Raw genomic sequence first — 11,091 nt, 5'->3', positions numbered from 1 at the left:
CTTGTTTCAATCAAACAACAAATTGGAGTTAAAAAAACTTAAAACACAGAACTTTAATTATAAGATGTAAAAAGGGAGGGGCAATTTAAATAAAGTTAAAAGATTATAATGGAGAGAGGGTGATTAAGAAGAGAAAAAAAAAATAAATTGAGAAAGAAAATAAATAGAGAAAGAAAATAGAGAGAAAAAATATATATATAATATGGAGAAGAAAAGAAAAAAGATATAAATGGTTATTATAAAGAGAATAAGGACTAGAAGGGAAAAAAAGAATGATGAGATATAGTTAAAGAGAGAAAGAGAGAAAGTAAGAATTTGACAGTATATAGAAAAAGAAAAAGATCTGCGTGTCAACCAATTTATGAACAATTATACAATTCAGTAATGAGACACGTTATTACAAATACAAACAATGTGTTTTAAGTTTTTTTAACTCCAATTTTTAAAGAGTTCCTACCTAAAATAAAAATCCATTATTCATTGAACTTTTGAATAGTCAAGTCGCTGCCTGATGATATCTGTTGTTTGATTGAAACAAGTGACTATTTGTAGCAGCGGGATGTGAGCATGTTTATATAACAATAAACAAGTATATATATATATATATATATATATATATATATATATATATATATATATATATATTACAATAGAAAAATGATAGCATGAAAAGTAATATGGTTAAGCTTAAATATGGAAAAGTAAAGGACTAGTTGTTAAAACTGAGAAAGAAAAGAACAAGATATTCTAGTAAAAAAAATAATACATTTATAACTTAATATTTTTCAGCATTAAGAATTGATTATATAATGTTAAAAATTGAATTTTAAAAACAATTTTTAATGCTGCAATATTTTAAGTTATAAATTTATTATATTTTTTACCAGAATATCTTGTCCTTTTCTTTTCCAGTTTTAACAACTAGTCCTTTACTTTTCCATGTTTAAGCTTAACCATATTACTTTTCATGCTCGCATTTTTCTATTGTAATCCATGATTTTTCCAGGCTTCCAATAAATTCACTTGTTCTTTGGTTTATTTCAGTGTTACTTTTTGCCCCATAAACGCATATGTAATAACAATATATGGCACTCATCTGCTTAAAATCTCCCCAATTATCTCCCTTTCATGCTTTAGTTCTCTCTGTTTCACTTGTTACTTCTCTTTTAGCAACAGCAGTGAATTAGTAATAACAGTAGTCACTGAAGTGACATGGTTGCTATGGAAACAAGTCATAAAAAGTGTTGCTCACCTCCTTCCATATATTTATATATGATTCAGTAAAACTAAAATCTGCAGATTACACTCTCATAAGTGTGTTTTTATGCTTGAGAAAATATCTGTACATTTAACATGTGTTTTTCTGGCAATCGGGACAATATACTATTTTATAGTTAAATATTTAGAGATTTTTAAAGAATCAGAATCAGTAATTGTATCGGAATCTGGAATTTAGTATGGAATCAGTAAAAATATTGAAATAATCCCATCACTAACATATATATATATATATATATATATATATATATATATATATATATATATATAGGGTAACCAACAAAAATGGGCCCCAACTATAATTAGGCCCTGTTTCTTAGTTTTTTGTTAGAATGAAATGAAACTTTGGTCATAACTAGTTTATTATATTCAAAACATCACATCAAAACACTAGGGTCTTTGGCCTTTTTTTCTCCGTTCTACAGCATATGTTCTAGATGGCCTCCATTTAGCTTTTGCTTTTTCTGGGGGGTCACCCTGTATATGCATGCATATTTAATAGAAATAAATGAAATATTAAGATAACAGAAAGGTCACCAGGTAGCAAGTGCTACCTAAAACATAAACAGAATCTTTGTGTATTGCCGATAACCCCATCAACAATTTGTGTATAAAAGTTGCTTAATGAAAGGAAGAAAATTAATGGATATATACTGAAATAAATGAAATATGAGAGAATAGAAGGGTCACCAGTTAGTAAATGCTTACTAAATCATAGACAGAAAATGATAAAATTGAGAAAAACGAAAATTTATAATAAAACATTTTTATACAAGAGATAAGAATATGAAAGTTTTGACATGAAAGCCATGTTTAATTTATAAAGAGTTTCAGAATGTTGCTAACCTGTACAAGTCCTGGAGATGAAAAAGAGTTTTTGGTGAGTAGCTGATCTGTACAAATCCTGGAGATTTCAATTCCTGATTAGTTGCTAGCAGAACACAAATCTATTTGATTGGTTAGTTCCCATCGCCAGTGTTTATAAGTAGAACCTTCCAATTTTCTTTAGTCATACTGTAATTATATTCTTGTTGCTTCGGCTGCTTGGAGACTAGATAGAAAGTACCAGTCAAGAATCCGTTCTTGACAATCAGCCCAATGGGTGCAGGGCCAGTACCTATCAGACTGAGGTATGCTGCCTAGATATTTCCAAGGAGTTTCATCCTCCCAGGCCTTCCTACCCAGCTTTCAGGTGAGACAAGTTTATCACTTGTTGCCTGAGGTGCCCCTATAAGGGAATGCTGATGCCCAAGAAATTTTTGCTAGGCTAGAGTGTGCCTCCTTTAGGGGTGCTAGCTGGACATCCCCACTTTTCGACCTTGTGTCACATTGTGCTGAAGTGGGCAGCATGTAAATATCGACTCTCATTATATAAAAAATATTGCAAAATCTACTTATTTTTTATATAATGGAAAATTCCTTTCAGTTTTAATGTTTAATTTCATTAAAAAATAAATATATATATATATATATATATATATATATAATAGGACAACAAGAGTATGAAATGAAGACACAAAACTATATATAGGTAGATATAGAATGGATCATTTATTGCATAATGGAATACAGGCAAAATTTGCTCAATATATGTTACCGTGACATAGATTGACATATATTCGGTGGGTTTTTAATAGTATTTTGTCTAGTTTTTTTATTTATAACACTTTTTCCAAACTTACCGTGTTAAAGAGAGAGAGTCGGGTGCCATTTTGAATTTTCCAATATATTGGTAAACGCTGTATGTTTTTCGAGCTGAATAAACATGTTACATTTAATAAAAACACGAAAAATATATCCAGTTTGGTAGAAAAGTAACTTATCTTGCCTTTGATAAAATTTATTTGTTATATTGTTTTTTTGACAACTTTTTTGAATCTATGTGTACAGTAATACAAACCCGAAATTTTTGTATCTACATTGGAAACTTTTGTGGTTGTGTCATTCACAAATATAATGTTCATCTTTTTCTTAGAAAAATTGTTCTTTGAAAAGTTGCAGTTTTTATTCGGAGTAAAAGTATGATTTAATTTTTTAATTTTATGATATTTGTAGATTTCTTATTTTCTGTGATCATTTTCTCGGTTTCCTCATAGCTTCTTAGTGCTACCTTGAATTAACTAAAAGTTATGCGGTTTTCTTTTTGAGTTATCACAGTTAAAATCACTCAGCAACCCTTCAAGGACCATGGAAATCAATAAATTGTCACTAATCACTACGCAAGACATTTTAAATGAATTTGCCATTGTTTTGGCCATTATAATATAAATTGTAATCTTCCATGTTTTAGAGATCTCAGTTCTGTATGTAAAGAGATAATTTTGGGTTTTTCTTTCAATAAATCATGCTCTCTTAATCTATATAATTATAAAACTCAAATGACCTTGTAACGGGTGTTGTAACCCAACATCCAGTTTACGACTTCCAGTTGCGCATGCACACATAAACAAATAATCAATGCGACAATAAAATGTATTGTTTTACTGTGTACATTTTCAGTGTCCCAATTGTTTTTTTTGGGGTTTTTTTGCATTTAAATACACCAAAAAAAATTGTTAATACTTTCTGCATTTTTTTTACATTGTTCATTTCCGTATTACGTTTAAGTTATTTTAACGCAATTTTCTTACAAATAAATCTACTTTATCTCGTTGACAACCATAAGAGCATTTTACAACAGCAATTTACCCACCACCTTCATTTAAAAAAAAATTATTCTCCATTTTTTAATACACCTTTCTTAAAAAACATTCATACATTTTCTTCTACCCTACCAACATAAATAACCCCAAAAATATTTTTTTTTAATTTGCGTTACAAATAAATAATCAACACGACAATAAAACGTATTGTTATACTGTGTACGTTTTCAGCGTCCCAATTGTTTTTTTTTTGTTTTTTTTTGCATTTAAATTAAAAGATATATCAAAATTTGAATTTAACTTTAAGTGTTATGGTATCTGTTCAGTGCACATTTACCTATAAGTATGGCAAACCACTTATAATTCAATGGCTGTAAGTTTTTTTGTTTTTTTTTTTCAAAAATAAACAATTATGAACAGAATGACTCAGAAATCTATCTATATTCTTTTTTCATTTTAATGTACTTTCATAGAAATGTTTCTGTTATGTCACAAAAAACTATTTTCTTTATGTCACAAGTGTCACGCTCATACATTAATTCCATAGCTAATATAACATACTGACCCAACGGGTCACGGGTAGTCTAGTTTGTTCTATGCTTTGCAGCCATCATCCAAGGCTTCCTGCATTATCAAAGACAAACTTCTGTTATCCATTTTACTAATTCTGTAAAAACCGTTGGATTCTTTTCAATAAATGCAGGGTTGTTTCGATTTTCAGGTTGTGCCTGAACGAATTTGTGTAGCTTATGAATTCCTAAATAACTCAAAAATTTTACCTGTCACAATTTCAATTGTAATTCCGATCCAATGAAGTAAAATGTCCTGCTCGATCAATAACCTTTTGAATTGAAAGCCATGTTTGATTTCAGAAGAGTTTCCAATAGGTAGCTAAGTCCTGGAGATGGAAAAGAGTTTTGGGTGGGTAGCTGATTTGTATAAGCTTTGGACTTTAAAATTTTGCAGGCAAAGAGTAAAGATCTTTCTCATGTGGATACGAAAAATTATGTGCGAGAATTCTAAAAGATCCAATATTTATATGGAGCGATTTTGATTCCTGATTGGTTGCTAACAGAATGTGGATCCATTGGATTGGTCAGTTCCTATCGCCAATATCTATAAGTAGAACCTTCCAATTTTCTTTAATCATACTGTCATTATATCAAAAATATTGCCCGTGGATTACTTCGTTCGGTCATATGTCGAGAACATCACCAACATCACCTCCTACAACACCAAAGCCAGCCTGATTGCCGCCATCCACCGAGTACTTGCTGAGCTCCTTCCAGCACTTGTGAAAAAGGCTCCCAGTTCTGGACCTATATCAAGGTGGTGATTGAGCTATATTGAATAGATGTCAGTTCTACTACATAATCAAATTACCTGAATTGGTTTTTTCAAAAAAATGTTAAAGCTGTAGTGTTGTTTTCTTTAAAGCAACAACTTTATTGCTCCACCATGTATATAAGAAAATAAAACAATTACAAACCAATAATATCAGGAAATTCTTTATTAAAACCTGATTTTTGGAACTTGTTATAAATATTGGAGACTATATTTATTAAAATGCAGTATTTCAATTTTTTTTATTTTTGATAGTGGTGCTGACCCCTTACAATGTTTGTGAATAAAACCAAGGAAAAATTTGATACATGCCCAGAATTCCTTTCTTCCACGAAAAAATAAAAGAAATAAAAATCTGTACAACATATATATCCGTGACAGAAAGAAAATATCATTCACCAAAAGATCACGTAAATTGATCAAGTAATTTTATTTTTAAATAAGGAAATCCAATTTTATGCCTAAAGGATGAGCAATGATTTCTGGATGCCATCTTAAAGACAGTCTGAACAGGCAAGGGAGATAACTCCAAATAATTCCAATTTTTGCAAGATACTAGAAAGTAATTTTTAACATGGGGTGTAGGGGTCGCATTGGAAGAATACAAATTTACTTAAAAATGATTTTCTTCATAAAAATAAAACTATTTCATCAGTTTATGTGTTGAGGGAGGGGGGTAGAATATATTTTTCTGTCACAAGTAAATCATACAAATTTTTTTTCATTTCTTTGTGGGGAGTAATTCTGGACAAGCACCAAGCATTTTAATGTTCTTAGAAAGACATTTAACCAAATTTGGTTCCGGCATATTACCCAAATCTGCCCAATACAAAAATAAGAAGCTGACATCATGCAGTAACGTGCCATTTGTGGTTCTGAAAAAGTATTCCGGCCGTGAATAATAAACGTATGTATCTTTGACTTTTAAACGTGGTCTCTGTGTTTGTCTTTTAAACCCAGGTATGTAATTTTGTCTTGCGATCACCAACATAAAGAACATTGTCCTCCTATCATATATGTGCTCCCCATCATAAACACCCATTCTTAAGTATAAAATGTAATGACACAAACAACCTTTATCCAACATATACGCACATATTGTACCCATACATTATATTAGTCTTCCCTTCTACGCTTCTCCTGCCATGTAACATCTAGTCTCTTCTGTGATCCCCATATATAATCATTTGGTGCCGTTTCAAAACCCCTTTATATTACATATCCCCGTTTTGATACCCCGTATGCAACATATACACAGTTAAACTGTGTATATGTTGCATACAGGGTATACATCAGATTTTTCATGGCCAAAAAATATTTGAAAAATTAAATTCTGGTTTTGAAATTGAAAAAAATTTCTATGAATTTAAAATTTAAATCATATTTTGTCAAATGTTAAAGTCTTTTATACAATTTTACCTCAATATTTCAAATTGCTTGTAAAAGAAAATAAACAAAATGGCACAAAAAGTTTTTTTTTACATACTTACATGTTAGGTTCTAACAAATTAAAAACTCATCAAGTATTTTTGATGTAAAAGAAATAAGCAACAAAAACAAAAGCAAAACAAATTTGATTGCCCTTTTGTGTCCCCCCTGCAATCTCTTTCCTACAGAAGGGATGTTGCAAGCCTGTCTCTGCTCTACCGCTATTTTCACAGCAAGTGCTCATCTGAGCTTAATTCAATTGTCTCTCCTCACCAAACTTTCACAAAAAGTACTCATCAAGCTTCTGCAACTACCAACAATTTCCCCTATTCTCTATCAGTACCTAAACGCAAGCTTCTATCCTAGAACTGCCAGCTGACTTAAACAAGTTCTTGCTATCCCACCTACTTAAATAGTCAAATTCTGTCCAATTCCCACCAAAGACGACCGCTGTTGTTTCACTGACCATCTTACCCTCATTAACCCTCATCCTTAAGTGGTCTCGGGGTCTTGATGAGCTGACTCCATTGTACAAAAAAAAAAAAAAAAAAATACTCTCATTGGCTATTGTTTGCTTTCACTAAGGTCAATACCAAAGGGAGGTAACTCAAACTTTAAGACTCAACAAAACCTCCCTCGTCTCCCCTCTCATATTAAAAATGGATTCCAAAATTTGCACCAGGATAATTTGATTTGATTTTTAAAAAACAAAAATACTGGAAGAATTTGCATAAATTTTAGTGCATAGTCTCCTCCCCTTCTTTTTTTTTTTTTTTAACCTAACAGGTACGCACATAAAGTTTTTGTGCAATTATAATTTGTTTTAGCACTGAGGTAACACTAGATAAAGATCATGTTGACTTATTGAAGAAATTTAATGTTTTCAATGAAATTTTAAAAAAATAATATATAAAATAAAAAACAAGAGTTTTTAAAAATGATTTTAGAAAATTTTTTTGAATGTGTCATTATGAAAGATTTGAGATAAATTAAGGATAAAATTTTCTTGCATAAACTCTTTTTAATCAAAAAATTTGTAAAAACAAAAACAATTGTAAAAATATTCACATAACAATTCGCAACACATAACATGTTTATAGTATAGTTGTTCAATTGAAAACAAAGCACATCTTTTCTTATGTAAAATTTTACAAGGAATCCAAATGCAGGAATTATTTGAAGTAATCATTACTATTAGCAACCTAAATGATTTTAAAGGAAATAGTTGAAAAATTAGTCAAAAACAAATGATTTTACTTACCAATTTGTGACCTACTTCTGTTATAAAAAATTAGTTTCTGTCCATAATTTCCCCAATATTAAAAAGCAAAATTAAAAAAAAAAAAATCGAGCAGAGTTATTTTTGACTAAGAAAATCAAATTTTATGAGAAAGCAAAAAAGACTGTCTCACGTCACCATCTTAAAGAAACAACAATAATTCAAACTTGTGTGATTAGTCTTGTTATGCCTATGATTTTCTATTAATCACTTAAAATCGTTTAAAAATGATTTTCTTTAGATAAAAAACTAATTGATAAATTTAAATGATTTGGGGAATATGATTTTTTTCATTTAGTCACAGGTATGTACATCATAAAGATATTTTTTTGTATTCTTGTTTTTTAATATAGGAGAATTCCGGCACCAAAAAATTTAATAAAGTTACCATTTTTATTTATTTATTTGTGAACTGTTATCCTCATCTTCATAGTTGTTGTTTCACAATGTTTTGGCCAACTATTCCTCTGGCCTTCGTCTGGTGGGATAAGATTGCTGAATCTTCAACTGCATCCTCAGTAATTACTGCCTTCCATAGTTGTTGTTGTCTCACTACATTTTGGCCAACCAATCCTTTGGCAATTTTGGGTAGGATTGAAACTGCTATCTTCAGACGATTCTCACCTGGCACCGTAGAGATTCAAAGCCTTTATCCATTACGCCATGGGCTTCGAATCCTACCCAACGCCGGCCAAAGGATTAGTTGGCCAAAATATTACTCAAATCTGACCAATACAAAAATAAGAAGCTGACATCATGCAGTAACGTGCCATTTGTGGTTCTGAAAAAGTATTCCGGCCGTGAATAATAAACGTATGTATCTTTCACTTTTAAACGTGGTCTCTGTGTTTGTCTTTTAAACCCAGGTATGTAATTTTGTCTTGCCATCACCAACATAAAGAACATTGTCCTCCCGTCATATATGTGCTCCCCATCATAAACACCCATTCTTAAGTATAAAATGTAATGACACAAACAACCTTTATCCAACATATATGCACATATTGTACCCATACATTATCTTAGTCTTTCCTTCTATGGTAAGACGATAACTATGGAAGGCAGTAATTACTAAGGATACAGTTAAGAGACTCAGCATTCCTATCCAGTCACGGTTAACCATCTGACGAAGACCAGAGGAATAGTTGGCCGAAACATTGTGAAACAACAACTATGAGATGAGAATAACAGTTTGCAAATAAATCAATAAATATGCAAATTACTCATCTCAAAGGATTCCAATCATAAAACATTATAAGCTTTTAACATAAACAAAATGACTACTTTGCTCAGAACTGGCATTTATGCAAACTTTAAGTATTTTTTTTTACTATCACAAATGAAAATGTAAAGCAAAATAAATTGCTTCTGACTAATTTTCCAACTGTATTTGCTTTAAAATCATTCAAGTTTTTCTTCAGAATTCTCCTTATATTAAAAAACAAAAGAAAGAAAAATCTGTTTGATGTACACATCTGTGACAAAACGAAAATATCATATTCCAAAAATCACATAAGTTGATCAAGTAGTTTTATTATTTTATAAGAAAATCAAATTTTAAGAACATCAGAGATGTAACTGTCTCGCCCGCTATTTTGAAAAAAAAAAATGTCAAGAAACAAAAGACAGATAACTCAACAATAATTCATGCTTACTTGATTTATGTTATAATGCCTACGAATTCTCATTAATTGCTTAAAAATGATTTTCTTTATAAAAAATAAAACTACTTGATCACTGTACATGACTTCTGGAATATGATATTTTCGTTTAATCACAAGCATATGCATCATACAGATTTTTGTTTTTTAATAGAGGGAGAATTCTGGACAAAAACCAAAATTTATGCCGCTACTAAAAAGATTAAAAACTAAAATTTAGGAGCGAGGATATGCAATTATATAGTGGGGTCTGCTAGAATCCATAAACAGCAAAGACAATGTTTTACTTTAAAACTTGAAAATAGAAATTAACAAAATAAGAATAGAAATGTTAATATGGGTGTTCAGGGAAGGGAGCAGAAGTATCCAGGGGCTTGTCATTCAATCCCAGTGCTGGATAGTGAAATTATATCATGAGAAATTGCATTCAAATATACTCAGACTTTAAACCTGCCACAAATAAACTAATGATAATCATTTATTCTAGATTTATTAAATGATGACTTGGTTTAAAATAGTTGTTGCCAGGAAATGGGGGAGTGAGGTCACCTTGGATTTGAGTTCCTGAAAGTGGGCAAATGACTTTCAAAAGTTCATCAAGGTTATCACATGTTTTGTCATGAAATCTGTTAGATGTTTCGTTCCTTGTCATACACTGATTATTTGTGTCCTGTTATTTTTTCTATAGTTTGTTAGAAATTATTTGGAGGGTTATTTCTAATTTGTACAGTAAAGGCAAACACACTTTTGTTTAAGAATGATCATCCTTTTTATGTATAGAGGTAGTGACAAACCAAACAAAATCAATTATTGCATTCAATCAAATATATATTACAATTCCAAATACAACAAAGAGATACTTAGTCAATTTCTTGTGTGATTTCCAAAAATATCGGTTGTTCTGGAAAGTGTTTTTCTTGTTTAAGAAAGTCCGTTTAGTAGAGGTGAAGTGCTCTTCCTTTTTTTCTATTTTTTTTTGTTAATCAAAATTAACTGCTTCCAATATTTGAGTTCTTTCTGTTGAAAGTTCTTTTGTAAGAGTTTAGGACCTCTCCTCTAGAGTAAAGTGTTCAAAAAGCAACATAAATTATAATAAAATCACTTATGCAAATTGCCAAACATCTTATTCAGAATATTTCTAACACTTTTAATATTTTCAATGAAATTTTAATATTTTCATTTATAGTATATAAACTAATTTTAATATTTTTGTATGTAGTATATAAACCTTTGAAATATTTCATGCTTTTTTGTTTTTATTTCCAAGATTTTAATTAAAATTTATTAAATTATATTTCTTCTTCTAAAATTAATTAAGGAGAGTAGAAAGTGGACCTTGGGTTTGCTTTTGGAAGCCTCATAACTCCCGCTTCCCTTATTTTGTCTTTCTGTCTAAGAGCATTGTTTCTGACACAGGGAAAAGAATTGCTGTTTTCTGGGTTAGAATCTATCACTCTTA

This window comes from Euprymna scolopes, chromosome 17 (genome assembly GCF_053919585.1).
Source record: "Euprymna scolopes isolate OS-2025 chromosome 17, ASM5391958v1, whole genome shotgun sequence".
In the NCBI taxonomy this organism is placed as follows: Eukaryota; Metazoa; Mollusca; class Cephalopoda; order Sepiida; family Sepiolidae; genus Euprymna; species Euprymna scolopes.
Note: the sequence above shows the minus strand (reverse complement) of the source record.